Source organism: Nelumbo nucifera, chromosome 7 (genome assembly GCF_055504915.1).
Source record: "Nelumbo nucifera cultivar China Antique chromosome 7, China Antique-T2T, whole genome shotgun sequence".
NCBI lineage: Eukaryota > Viridiplantae > Streptophyta > Magnoliopsida > Proteales > Nelumbonaceae > Nelumbo > Nelumbo nucifera.
In genome coordinates, this window is record NC_142655.1 from 18,639,312 (window position 1) to 18,653,080 (window position 13,769).

Here is a 13,769-nt window from a genome sequence, read left to right on the forward strand (position 1 = left end):
TCCCTTAAGGTCATTGGATGACCCCTCCTTACTTGGTGGGCCCCAGAACCCTGAAAAGGGATGCGTACGGAAACCCTAGCCGATTAAGGCCCACCAGAAATCTGACTTTATGAAAGTCAGTGGGAGCCACTCTAGTTTGACCGAAAATTAGAACTAGGGCATAATTTTGTTCCCTCCAACAAATATGAGTGCATGTGATAGGGAGATCCATATGATGCACTCTCTAAAGGCCTTCCGTCATTAGCACAATGATGTGTCCTTCAGCAATGACGAAACGCACCATAAAATTGGGCTATCCATTTACTGTTGGATTTGTCAGAGTGTTTCATAAGATGATAGCGGCGTCATAGACCGATGTGGGAGGGGCTTCACCAGAAAATGGGAACTCTCTCATGGTACCTTGGTGTAACCTGAATATGATGGGTGAGCACTCACTGGACAGAAAGGTTTACATGAAAATGGCTCAGAACCTTGTCTGACAGAGGCCAAAGGGAAACTCATTTGATGAGTGGATGTGATCCGTCACAGAAAGGTGGTGGGGTTATGCAGCTGAAACAGTTGGCTTCACGCACCCTATGTGATTTCCCACATTTCCAGAGACATTTCATCGTCTCCGTCACTGAGAAAGGAGGGAAATCTCAGAGATGAACAAATGGAAATGGAACATAGATTAAAAACCATATCTATGTAGGTAACATGAATCAAACTAAGGTTGTGGACTAACGTCTTTGCTGTTTTATCAGAAAATGGCAAACAGTCAATTCGCAAAGCTCTTAGACGATAACAAGCTTAAGGGCCCAAACTATGCCGACTGGTACAAAAATCTTATGCTAGTCCTAACTTCCGAAAAGTTAGATAAGGTGGTGAAAAATCCAGCCCTGGAGCGTTTGGGTGATAGGGCTTCTGAGGCCCGTAGGAGGGACTACCAAGATTGGGAGGATAAGAACTCCCTAGCCCGCTGCTTTGTCATTCCCTCACTGGACAACTCAATACAGAGGTAGTTCGATCAGATCGAACTAGCCAATGACATATTGGATAGTCTAAAGACAATGTATGAAGAGTAGAACCGTTCTACTCAACAGAAGGTCCTGAAACTGTTCATGACCGCACAGATGTCCAAAGGGCAGAAAGTTCATGACCATTGTCTTCGGATGATGGGCTACATTAACGAACTCGAAGCCCTTGGATCCGGGCTAGATCTTGGCACGCAAGTGGATGCCATCCTGAATTCTTTGCCCTCTTCCTTCAATGCGTTCACAATGAACTACAACATGAACAAGCTGAATGTCAGCGTCTAGGAACTCAGCAATATGTTGCAGAGGGCCGAGGATCTACTCAAGAAGGATGAGCCTGTGGTTATGCTTGCTGAAGCTAACAAATTGGGCAAGAAAAAGAGAAAGGCAAAGAAGCCCCAGAAGAAAGCTGCCAAGCCCAAGAAGCAGAAGAAGAACAAGGCATCTGATGTATGTCACTTCTGCAAGCAGACCGGCCACTGGAAGAGGAACTGTCCTGCCTACCTGGAATCTAAGAAAGGTAACGTCGAAACTTGTGTCTTAGAAACTAACATGTTAGTTACTTCTATGTCCTAGTGTGTTGACTCTGGGGCTTCAACTCATGCGTGTAACTCATTGCAGAGGTTCAAAGTTAGCAGAAGATTGAGTGAAGGCGAAGTGACACTATTCTTGGGAACGACTGCAAGTGTTGTAGTTGCGGCAATAGGAACCGTAGAATTAGTCTTTAGAGAAGGAGTGCGTGTACTTAAAGATTGTCTTTATGTATAGAACTTGAGAAGAAATTTAATTTTTGTTTCTAAACTGTGTGCTGATGGATATACTGTTTGTTTTAGTAATATGATTACTGTTAAACGGAATAACAAATTCATCGCATGCGAGGAACTGGAGAACGGTCTCTATGTTCTACATCCTTCTTTGGAAACTAACTTAACTAAAACTACGTCGGTCGAAAATCCCAAGAAAAGGACTCGTGATACAGTAAATCCCACGTGCCTCTGGCATTACCGACTTGGTCATATCGGTGTTGATCTAATCACAAGGCTGGTAAAGGATGGTCCTTTGGATTTTCTAACCGTAGAAAATCTTCCCACTTGTGAGCCTTGCCATTTGGCAGTAAGCTTGAAAGATCTGCAGGCACACTTGGCCTAATACATACTGATGTATGTGGTCCCCTGAGTGTTAGGACACGGAATCAACACGTGTATTTCATCACCTTTACAGATGATTTTTCACGATATGGTTACGTGTACCTAATGAGACACAAGTCTGAATCCTTTGAAAAGTTTCGGTTATGTTAGTTTCTAGAGAAGGATGTAGAACATAGAGACCATTCTCCAGTTCCCCGTATGTGATGAATCTGTTATTTCTTTTAATAGTAATCGTATTACTAAAAAAGATAGAATAACCATCTGCACACAGTTTTGAGACAGAAATCAAATTTCATCTTAAATTTTGTACATAAAGACAATCTTTCAGTACAATAACTCCTCTAAAACTTAACTCCACGGTTCCTATGGTCGCGGCTGCAACAGTTGCAGTAGTCCCGAAGTAGAGTGTGACTTCTCCTTCACTCAGCCTTCTGCTTACCTTGAACCCCTACAGTGAGTTACACACATGAGTTGAAGCCCCGGAGTCAATACACCAGGATGCAGAAGCTACCAATAGATTGGTTTCTATAACACAAGATTCGAAATTACCTTTCTTGGATTCCAGGTAGGCAAGACAGTTCCTTTTCCAGTGGCCAGTCTTCTTGCAGAAGTGACAGGCATCCGATGCTTTGTCTTTCTTCTGTTTCTTAGGTTTGGTAGCCTTCTTCTGGGGCTTTCTCTTTGCCTTCCTTTTCTTGCCCGATTTGCCAGTTTCAACAAGCATGGCAATGGGCTCATCCTTTTTAATCAATTCTTCGACCCTCTACAACATATTACTGAGTTCCTGCAAGCTGACGTTTAGTTTGTTCATGTTGTAATTCATGACGAATGGATTAAATGATGGAGGCAAGGAGTTGAGAATAGCATCGATCCGTGTTACCAAATCTAGTCTGGATACAAGAGCCTCCAGTTCGTTGATATAACCCATCATCCGAAGACAATGGTCATGAACTTGTTGGCCCTTGGACATCTGCGTGGTCATGAACTGTTTCAAGACCTTCTGCTGAGTAGAACGATTCTGCTCTTCGTACATTGTCTTGAGACTGTCCTATATGTCCTTGGCAAGTTCGATCTGATCGAACTGCCTCTGAAGTGGGTTGTCCAAGGAGGCAATGATATAGCAGTGGGCAAGGGAGTTTTTCTCCACCCATTCTTGGTATTCTCTTCTCTGGGCCTCAGAAGCCCTATCTCCCGAACGATCCGGGGCAGGATTCTTGGCTACCTTATCCAACTTTTCAGAGGTTAAGACCAACATAAGGTTCATGTACCAGTCGGCATAGTTTGGGCCCTTCAGCTTGTTGTCATCAAGCAGCTTTGCAAATTATCTGTTTGCCATTTTCTAATAAAAGAGCAAACATCAGTCCACAACCTAATTTGATTCATGTTCATTACATAGATATGGATTTTAATCTACGTTCCATTCCCATTTATTCATCTCTGAGATTTCCCTCCTTTCTCAGTGACGAAGACTACGAATTGTCTCTGGAAATGTGGGAAATCACATAGGGTGCATGGAGCCAACTGTTTCAGCTGCATAACCCCACCACCTTTCTGTGAAGGATCATATCCACTCATCATATGAGTTTTCCCTTTGGCCTCTGCCAGACAAGGTTTAGAGCCGTTTTCAGGTAAACCTTTCTGTCCAGTGAGTGCTTACCCATCATATTCGTGAATGCCAAGGTACCATTAGAGAGTTCCCATTTTCTGGTGAAAACCCTTCCACATCAGTCTATGACGCCCCTATCATCTTATGAAACATTCAGACAAGCCCAACAGCAAATGGATAGCCCATTTTCTGGTGCGTTTCCTCATTACTGAAGGACCCATCCTCATGCTAATGATGGAAGGCCTTTAGAGAGTTCATCACATGAATCTCCCTATCACATGCACTCATATTAGCTAGAGGGAACAGTAAATTACACCCTAGTTTGATCTAGGTCAAACCAAAGTGGCTCCCACTGACTTTCATAAAGCTAGATTTTGGTGGGCCCAAATCGGCTAGGGTCCCGCACGTAACCTCTCCATGAGGTGTGGGGCCCACCACTGAGGGAGGTCATCCAATGACCAAAAGGGACACCATGGCAATGATGTGCATTCAGCCATGGTGTGCGCAAGAGCCACTATCGATTGAGCATGGGCCAAGCACTTATAGCCCATGTACGTAGCACATCACACATCCATACATCACATGCAAGGATAAATTGATCCAATCAATTAATTATCTGTAAAGCCCATCTGAAGCCCATTTTTAAATCCATAATATTAACCATTAATATTATCTTGGTATATGGGCCGAATCAGGGTTGATGGGTTCGGCCCATATAGCTTTATCCGTAGAATGGGCTTTTAGCAGTTTTAACAACTTAAAACTGGGCCTTTACAGGTTGGGCTGAATTAAATATTTAATTAATTATCAAGCCTCATGCCCATTAGTGGGAAAATTAGGGCTGACATTCAGCCATGATCGAACCCTAGATTCGGTCCAAACTATTTGAACCAATCTTGGTTCGAATGGGTCTAGGGTTTGATCTTTAATTAAATCTTTAATTCAAGAAAATAATCTGAAATTAAATGCTGATAAAAGAAAAACAATAATCAGTCAACCAGGGTTGTTCGCATAATCCATCCTGCAAAACAGAGGTTAGATCACAGTTCGCAGTTTCATAAACTGCAAATCGCAGACTACAACTCTCCCATCTGCAAAATCTCCTTCTCTGCGAAATCTCCTTCTCTGCGCCACCATCTTCGATCCAAAATAAAATAAATAGAAATCCTAATTTCTATTAATAATTACATCAGATCGAATACCTATACATTTAGTCTAAAAATAATAAAAAAATTATTTTATAGACCAAATTATCCATAAACTGCAAAATCGCAGGTTCCCTACGCAAATCAAGAATTCGATCTCCTCTTGTACGAACAGCCCATAAATCAAGAAAATCATAATGAACAATTCTAAACAATAATCAAATTTATGTAAAAATAATTTTAGATTATTCGCCCATAAATTTTGGGACAATTTCCCAAAAAAAAACTTTATCTATGCAAATTGGGTAGAACCCATTTGCGCAGGTTCAGATCTGAAACAAATTGGTTCAAGATTTGAACCATGGCTTTGATACCACTAAAGGGATGAGAGATGCATCGTATGGACACCCAAATCTTGCGGAATAAGGTGAGCGAATTTCAAAAATTTTTCTCTCCCTTTCAACTCGGAATCGCATTCCCTATTTAGAAAATCATATTTTCAAGGATCAATCTTGAATCATAAACTGAACCAGATCTGAACCAAAAAGAGTAGGAGAGAGGTATACCTGATACAGAGAAATATTATCTCTCAATGGAGGTGTTCACGCCCAAGGAAGGATCCAAAGACTACTCCCACTGAAGATGGTGTAGTGCAGGATGGAGCAGAATCAGCAGCGTTCTCCAAGAACCTGATCCTTCGTAAGAATAGTTGGATGGCATGTGAGCACTGCTTCCAATCAGTCCTTTCACAAAGGGCTGCTATCAAGATCGAATCTTGATTTCTCCCACAAAGTTGGAGATCGAACTAGAGGTCTGGCGGCGGCAAGAAGGAGGCGGCAAGAAAGAATTTCGTAGAGATTGCAGAAATCTTTCTTCTGTGATTTCAGCTCTAAAGACTAGAGAACTTGGTGATGTGTTTTCCATTGTTGTTGTCTAAAGGCTGCCACCCCCTTCTTTTCTTGTAACCCTAAAGGATCAGCTCCTAATCCAATTAGGAGTTGCTGATCCAAATCACATTTGGATCAGACATCTCTTTAGGTGATAAGGATAAACCCTTATCTTCTCTGTAGATTACATCAGTCCTCTCCTAATCCTATTATGAGGCTCCTAGATCTAAATCTTATTTAGATCTTGGACTCTCTGAGTGGATAGGGTCAAGGCCCAATCCTATTAACTGATTTAATCCCAAATTTGCTCCTCATTTAAACTGATCAAATCAGCCCAGTTCGAAACGGGCTTCACGCCCATTAAGGTTGTGTGCTCATTAAGCCTTCCAAACTGCTGCCCAGTTGGGCTTCCTTGTATGGCGTGGGACCCAAACATTGATCTACACATCAGCCACATGGGTTCGGCCCAGCCTTTGTTACAAGGCCTGGCCGAATACACTGGTATGGACAGTGCACCCCCTGAAACCCATCAAATGGGCTCTATGGGCCCAACACTTACCCTAAGTGGTCCCTGGGCCAAGCCACCTTGTAACACCCAGGGACTGTGGGCAGATGCAAGATTAGCCCATCAGGTATTGTCCTCAATGGTCTTACACTCAACCTCTCAGTCAAAATAATGAGGCACCTTCCATAGCCAAGAATTTCAGCTAGTCTTGCTTGCATCCTTTCTTGTCTATTCCACCTAAGCACATAATTCATGATAGTTTGAAATTATTCAAAAACAAGTTTCTAGGGAGCAAAAGTTTCAAAAAGAAAGGTTAAAGAGTGATGATCGAAGCATGCTAGAGTTAATCCAGAAATTATCAATTTCCCTTAATCCCCCCACACTTAAGGTATACATTGTCCTCAATGTATATGACTTTACGTAAGATAGAAAGATTTAAGGGAACTTCCCTGAACGTCTTGCTGAGGTCCTTCAGATGTGAAATCAGCTACTACACACGATTAAGTTCCTAAGAGAAAAACACAATCATAGGTAGCTAAAAACAATAAAAATAACTGAATAAAAAAACTAAACTCAATGGGTTGCCTCCCACAAGCACTCCTTTTAAGTTGTGAGCTTGACTTTCTCCTTTCTTTCATGGCTGTTTCAAGGAGAGAATGGACCCATGGTGGATGGGTTGCTCTCCTTCAATATAATGCTTTAAATGCTGCCCATTTACCTTGAATGTGTTTCCCTTACCATTATGCAGTTCAATCGATCCATGAGGGAATACCTTAGCCACTACAAAGGGTCCACTCCACCTAGTTTTCAACTTCCCAGGAAATAGCTTGAGACGAGAATTAAAGAGCAGAACTTTGTCTCCTTCCTTAAAATTCTTCCTTGCAATACGGGAGTCATGCCTTGCTTTGGCTTTTTCTTTGTATGTCTGGGCATTCTCAAAATCTTGATTCCTCCATTCTTCTATTTCGTTGAGCTGAAGCTTTCTTTTATCACCTGCATTACTCAAATTGAAATTCAAAAATTTGGTAGCCTAGTAAGCTTTATGTTCCAACTCAACGGGTAGATGGCACGCCTTTCCAAAGACTAATTAATAAGGGGACATACCAATTGGGGTTTTGAATGCAGTACGGTAAGCCCAAAGTGCATCATCTAGTTTTAAGGACCAATCTCTCCTAGATGTGGTAACCGTCTTTTCTAAAATCTATTTTAATTCTCTATTAGAGACTTCTACTTGGCCGCTAGTCTGGGGGTGGTAGGGGGTTGCAATTCTATGTGTAACACCATACTTGTTTAACAATTGTTTGAATTGTTTATTACAGAAATGCTTTCCCCCATCACTTATGATAGCTCGAGGTGTTCCAAAATGAGTGAATATGATTTTTTTTATAAATTTAACGACAACCCGAGCATCATTAGTGGGATATGCACATGCTTCCACCCATTTTCTCACATAATCCACAGCCACATGTATGTATGAATTATTAATAGATTTTGGAAAGGGCCCCATGAAATTGATGCCCCACACGTCAAATATTTCGCAAACAAGAATATTGTTCAAGGGCATCTCATTTCGTCGGGAGATGTTACCTGTCCTTTGACAATGATCGCAAGCACTTACGTATGCGTAGACGTCCTTGAAGAGTGATGGCCAATAAAAAATGCTTTGGAGAATTTTTTAAGCAGTTTTTGATGCTCCATGGTGACCTCCTGCTTCTTTGTCATGGCAGAAATTTATAACACTTCGCACTTCTTCCTCTGGAATACATCTCCTTATCATTCCGTCCCCGCAGATTTTGTACAGGTAAGGTTCATCCCATAAATAATGCTTCACATCAGAGAAAATTTTCTTTCTTTACTAATATGTCAAGTGAAGTGGCACCACCTTTCCTGCCAAGAAATTAGCCAAATCAGCAAACCAAGGTTCCTTGTTTCTGCTAATCGCATACAGTTGCTCATCTGGGAATTCATCATGCAATGCTGAATTATTAATATTTTCAACATAATTTTCATCAAGCCTTGATAAATGATCAGCTACTGTATTTTCACTACCCTTCTTGCAACAACAAGATCCAAGTTTTTCGCCAATAGTCTTTCCACTTCTTAAAGCAATGGCATTCACTTGCTCCCTTGGGTTCTTCTCGGTATTGCTAGGCAGTCATCCCTCTCTTCTCTTTGACAACATGCTCACGATCTGCCCCATTTGAACTTCTAAGTTCTTAATAGACGCCTCTTGATTCAAGAATCTCTTTTCATGTTCTTGGAATTTTGCTTCAGTAACATTAATGAACTTAGAAATCATTTCTTCTAAACTACCCTTCTTTTCTTGTGGGGGCGGCTATTGTTGAAACCCCATGTTGTTCCATGAAAAATTTGGATGACTCCTCCACCCTAGGTTGTATGTGTTCGAATAGGGATTGAAATTCGGCCTGCCACCATGAATAATTTCAGGTGAAGCAAAAGGATTACCTAATGGACAGCCAGGATTAATATGTCCTAATTGGCCACATAAATCACATGGATTGCTAGATGATGTATTTATTTCTGCAACATTAAGAGTATCTAATTTTTTATTCAGACTAGCAAGTTGCACAGATAAAGCAGCAAAAGAATCGATATGGTGTACTCCCCTTCGGTCAGTTCGGTCATTATTCCATTTGTAGTTGTTCGACACCATTTCTTCCACTATATCATAAGCTTCCTCTGGCATTTTCCTCATGATTGTGCCACATGCAGCTGCATCAATAATGGAACGATTAGAGGGGGTAATACCATTATAAAAGGTTTGGATTTGACGCCAAGTTGGTATCCCATGGTGAAGACACTTCCTAAGCATCTCCTTGAATCGTTTCCATGCTTCATACAAGGATTCCCTCTCTAATTAAGCAAAAGTAGTGATATCATTAATTAACTTTGCTGTTTTAGAGGGTGGAAAATACTTAGCCAAGAATTTTTGGGTCAAGTCATTCCAAGTGGTGATGCTTCCTATAGGGAGTGAGTTAAGCCAATCTTTAGCTCTATCACGCAATGAAAATGGAAATAGTCTAAGCCTAATAGCATCATCGCTAACTCCATTATGTTTAAATGTATCACATATTTCTAGGAATTTAACAATATGTGCATTAGGATCATCACTTGGTAATCCACTAAATTGAATACTCATCTGAATCATTTGGATAATTGTAGGCTTGATTTCAAAATTATTGGCTTGAATTGTGGGCTTGCAAATGCTGGAAGTAGCCCCATTAATTGTTGGACAGGCATAGTCCAAAAAGGTGCGATTTGCTTCTACCATCTCTTCCTCAATTTCTACTGCTGGTTCGCCAATTTCAACCTCCTCTCTCGCTTTACCTTTACTGGCTCTTGGCAATAAGCGAAGGGTTCTCTTTATTTCAGGATTGCATCTTGCTAATTCTTCTCTTCTAGTGCGTGTCATGCACTAGTAAATCTGAACACAGGAAGAATTTGAACAAATAAAATAAAATAAAATAAATAAAAATCCAAATTAACCAAGGTCAACAAGTTCTAATATTATTTTAGGATTAAATCCCCGGCAACGGTGCCAAAAACTTGATAGCTATAATTATAACCCTAGCAAGTGCACTAGTTATCAAGTAGTATAAAAATATCGTTCCCACGGGGATTTAACAAAATAAGTATTAGAACTACAGCCTTCCCTAATTATTTGGACAATCGAATTTCAGATTTAAGAGTGAGAACTACTGAAAATAAAAAATAGGAAAAGGAAATAAAAGCAAGGGCAATCAATAACCGAATATGCAGTGATTGAGTGAAATCGCTAGGACCATTGGTCCACCTAACCATTCTAATGAATATCAATGGATGCAATTAACCAAGATCATTTGTCATTCCCATAAGCTGAAGTTTTTCCCAATTTTATTTAATATTCTTTCCCAAGATATATTAAACATATTTCTATGAATTAACCCCTCGATCCCTCGACTAGAATTCTCAATGATAGAAATGCATTAAGTGCAAGAAAAACTCATTTATTCAGATGAATCATATTTATATATCCTTATATACCATTCAATTCACACCATGAATTATGTGGTCGACTATATAAATTCATCTCCCGATTCATTCATATAAACCTAATCAATTAAGAGATGGCCACTCCTAATCGCATTAAGCAAATAATTCATAGACTATATGGAAATCACAATCTTGGATAAATCATAATGATAAAAATATATTCATTATCATGGTTAGGCTTTCCATAGCCCTAGCTATAAACAAATCAGTTCATGATAAAGGAAATAAAGCAAACAAGAGGAAAGAAAGAACTCATGAATTCGCCCATGGAGCTTGAGATCTCCTCTTCTTCTTGCCGCCACCTCCTTCTTGAAGCTTTCTTGATTTGCTGATTGGTTGCTCCTCTGCTTCTTGATGATCTTCTTGATTACTTCAGAGGGAACTTCAGTAATTGATTGATTGAGTGATTTATAAAGCTAGTCTGCCCCCCTTTATATAGCTTTAGGAGGAGGGGTTGTTTCCTACACCTTCTTGGAGTTCTTCCTCAAAAATAGAAAGTCCTAATCTAATCCTATCCTTATCTCTTATCTAGTAATCTCAATCTCCTTTATCTTTCTAGAATTACATTAAGAAATTAAACCCGATAGGACTCTTTATTCTTGCATTCGTATTGGGCTTCTTTAATGAATTGGGCCGCTACAAGGCTTCTCTGCGAACTGGGCTTCAACTGCGGACTGGGCTTCTATACGAATCTGGTTAGACTTCGGGCCTGATTTTGACCTCGATGCAGTCTGATTATATCAAAACTCAAAAAATGAACATTGTAGAGTTTTTCCTTATCTTTCCAATGCATCTTGAATCTTCTCAATATGTGTCCGGATGGGAGAGTTATGCCCAAATCATCTCACGGTGCCGAAACTGGGTAAAATTACCCAATTAGTCTTGCTCTTCTCCTGACGCCTTCTTTCATGCCCTGAACTGAAATACAAGAATAATGAGTCCAATTAAGTACTAATTAAGTATAAAAGACTGAATATTTGAGGATAAAAATATGATAATTTGTATTCTCATGAATAATTTTTATTCACATCAAGGCTCGACCGTTTTCTTGGTAGCTTTTTTCTGGTGCTACTGAACACACTGAAAGGTCTACTCCTCATGTTGGCGATGTGTCCTGGGTACCCTTTCACCATGCTGGCCTGCAGACTTCACCTCGCCGGTTTGGGTTACTCAAACCTAGCCATGGATTATTTTCTCTTGGCCCTCGAAACTACACTTCGCCTCGCCGACTCGGGCTACCTCTTCGCTCCGAGGGGGCCCCACTATTCTGCTGCCTCAAGGAGACCTGACCACAATGTGTGTGAGTGTGGCAACTTTTACCCATGATGATGCTGAACATGCACTCGCCTTGTGATGAGCTGTCGCTGTTGCGAATGATCCACCTGTTTGAACTAAGCATGTCCACCTGATACATTGCCGGTGTAGGGTCACCATGCTCCAACGGCTAGTGTACCCACATTCCTATCATTCCAATATATTGTGGCTTCAACCGAGGACCCAATCTGCACAAAATTTCCACTTCAGTGATATTCCTTGTCCAGCAGTTGACACTGACCAATTTCGGACTACTGTCCCCGCCTTAGTAGTGCCTCAGACAAAGCTACGGAACAATGGCTCATCCATCATGAAACCAAGATGTAGGCGCACCGCCCAACACCTCACCAAAATGAACAGCAATTGATGTTTGTGAGGAAGCATGCCACTCCCCCACTCAAACTGCCACAATATGCCTTCCAGAAAAGGCTCACGTGTCTGCCCCCGCATGAGCATAGCAACCAATGCGTCTGCCCCCGCAAGGGATGCTGTTTTAGGGTCATTGGAATGGGGACACAAACAATGAATGGCCTCTTGCCAGGCCTGATATGAATTTTGTTCGATCCTGGGTGGAAGTGCCTAGGGACCGCACCCCACAATGTGCTGCTTGTCGAGATGACCGCTTCAACTGGCTCTGGGCTAATCTGCTCGACACCAACTACGACTGCAATTGGCTAGCTTGCTCTGATACCAACTGTCACGGGGGTAGTTCTACAGTGGAAGAAACTCGTGCGGCGTCCAGGACAAGCCTTTGTGTGCTTAGAGGCTAGGAGTTGCCCGATGAGATGGCTCCACCAAGGTCAGTAGCACTGTAACATGACCTCAAGTTGCATGGCCGGGGCACTCAGTTGGCTCAGACTGGTCCATGAGAGGCGTCGCTTACGTGCTAAAGGGGGATGACCATAATGCAAGGTGACTATGCGCCGAAGAGGTGCCTTGGCACCGATGTGAGGGGTCTCCTGTATGCCGATGATGATGGGCACCTGTGTGCCATGATGATAGGCAACCGCTGGGCCGAAACACACCCGTGTGCTAGGGGCAACGGGATAGCTTAATCGGTTTGGGCAAGGGGCTGGCGAGGTGAAGGATCATGCTTGAGCCAGGCCCGCATGCCAAGCCTCCCTTGAGTGTCGGTAGCGCAGTGCCGGTCCATGCACTGTCCCCATGAGCATGTGTGCGCCCATGAGGAACCTTGGTAGCCATGCTAGCCATTAACCAGGGCCGCCCCACAAGGGATGATGGTTTAGGAGTGCCAAGGTCAGGCACTCAAGGAGGTCGATCACCCCTCCTCGAATAGTACGTTAAGCTTTTGGTGGTCTGCCTGAAGATAACATCAATTCTCCCAAAAATCTTACAGGCGAAAATGACAGTGATGTCCCTTAATGTAAGCCTGCCAAGCATAGGCAAGGCTAAGCCTGTGTCAGACCGTAACAACATGGTATCCCTAGACACCTAGATGACACCTCAGCACTGAGTAAGCAGACCACCTTGGCAGATTGGCACACAACACCTCGTTCAGGGCTGACCTATAATACCTCGGCCTAGCTGACCTAAGGTACCTTAGTGTAAGGACTGACCTCCTCTGAGGACTGGCCGAGCTGACTTGGATACAGGTAGCAACCTATGAGACGTGCTCGCTGACTTACTCTTTAAGCCCGTTATCAAGACCGAATTCTCTAAGAGTAATAGCACTCGACCATTAAGCCCACCTACCCACATCCTCCTCCTCAGAGTTGATCGAACGGATCTTAGCCCTTTGTGTAGATCATGTAACTGATAGAGATATTCTCTCCAAGCATAGTAGGAGTGGCTCTCTAGGAATCTCAGATCCGTTATGAGGGGCCTCAAGCCCCTCACACCTATATAAAGGTATCACTTTCCTGAGAGAAGGTACGCACGATTTAGCTCCCACACACTCTAATCTTCTAGCATTCTAATTCCTTCTAAAAATCCAAATTCTCTAACTTAAGCATCAGAGTGCCACCCAGGCTAAAAGCAACTTGGGCACTCTAATACTATTTCCTTGCAAGTTTCTCTAGAGAACTACACAGCTCGTTGATCAATAGGGGAAATGCCTTTCAACCTAACATATGAGACC

General features: G+C 42.1%; 1 non-coding gene across 1 annotated transcript; it reads left to right on the top strand.

The window, feature by feature from the left end:
* The first annotated feature begins 9,108 nt into the window (after window positions 1-9,108).
* On the top strand, window positions 9,109-9,215 carry LOC148790245 (small nucleolar RNA R71). Its single transcript, XR_016078977.1, has one exon. It is a non-coding gene; the product is annotated as a small nucleolar RNA R71 (small nucleolar RNA).
* The last annotated feature ends 4,554 nt before the right edge of the window (window positions 9,216-13,769 follow it).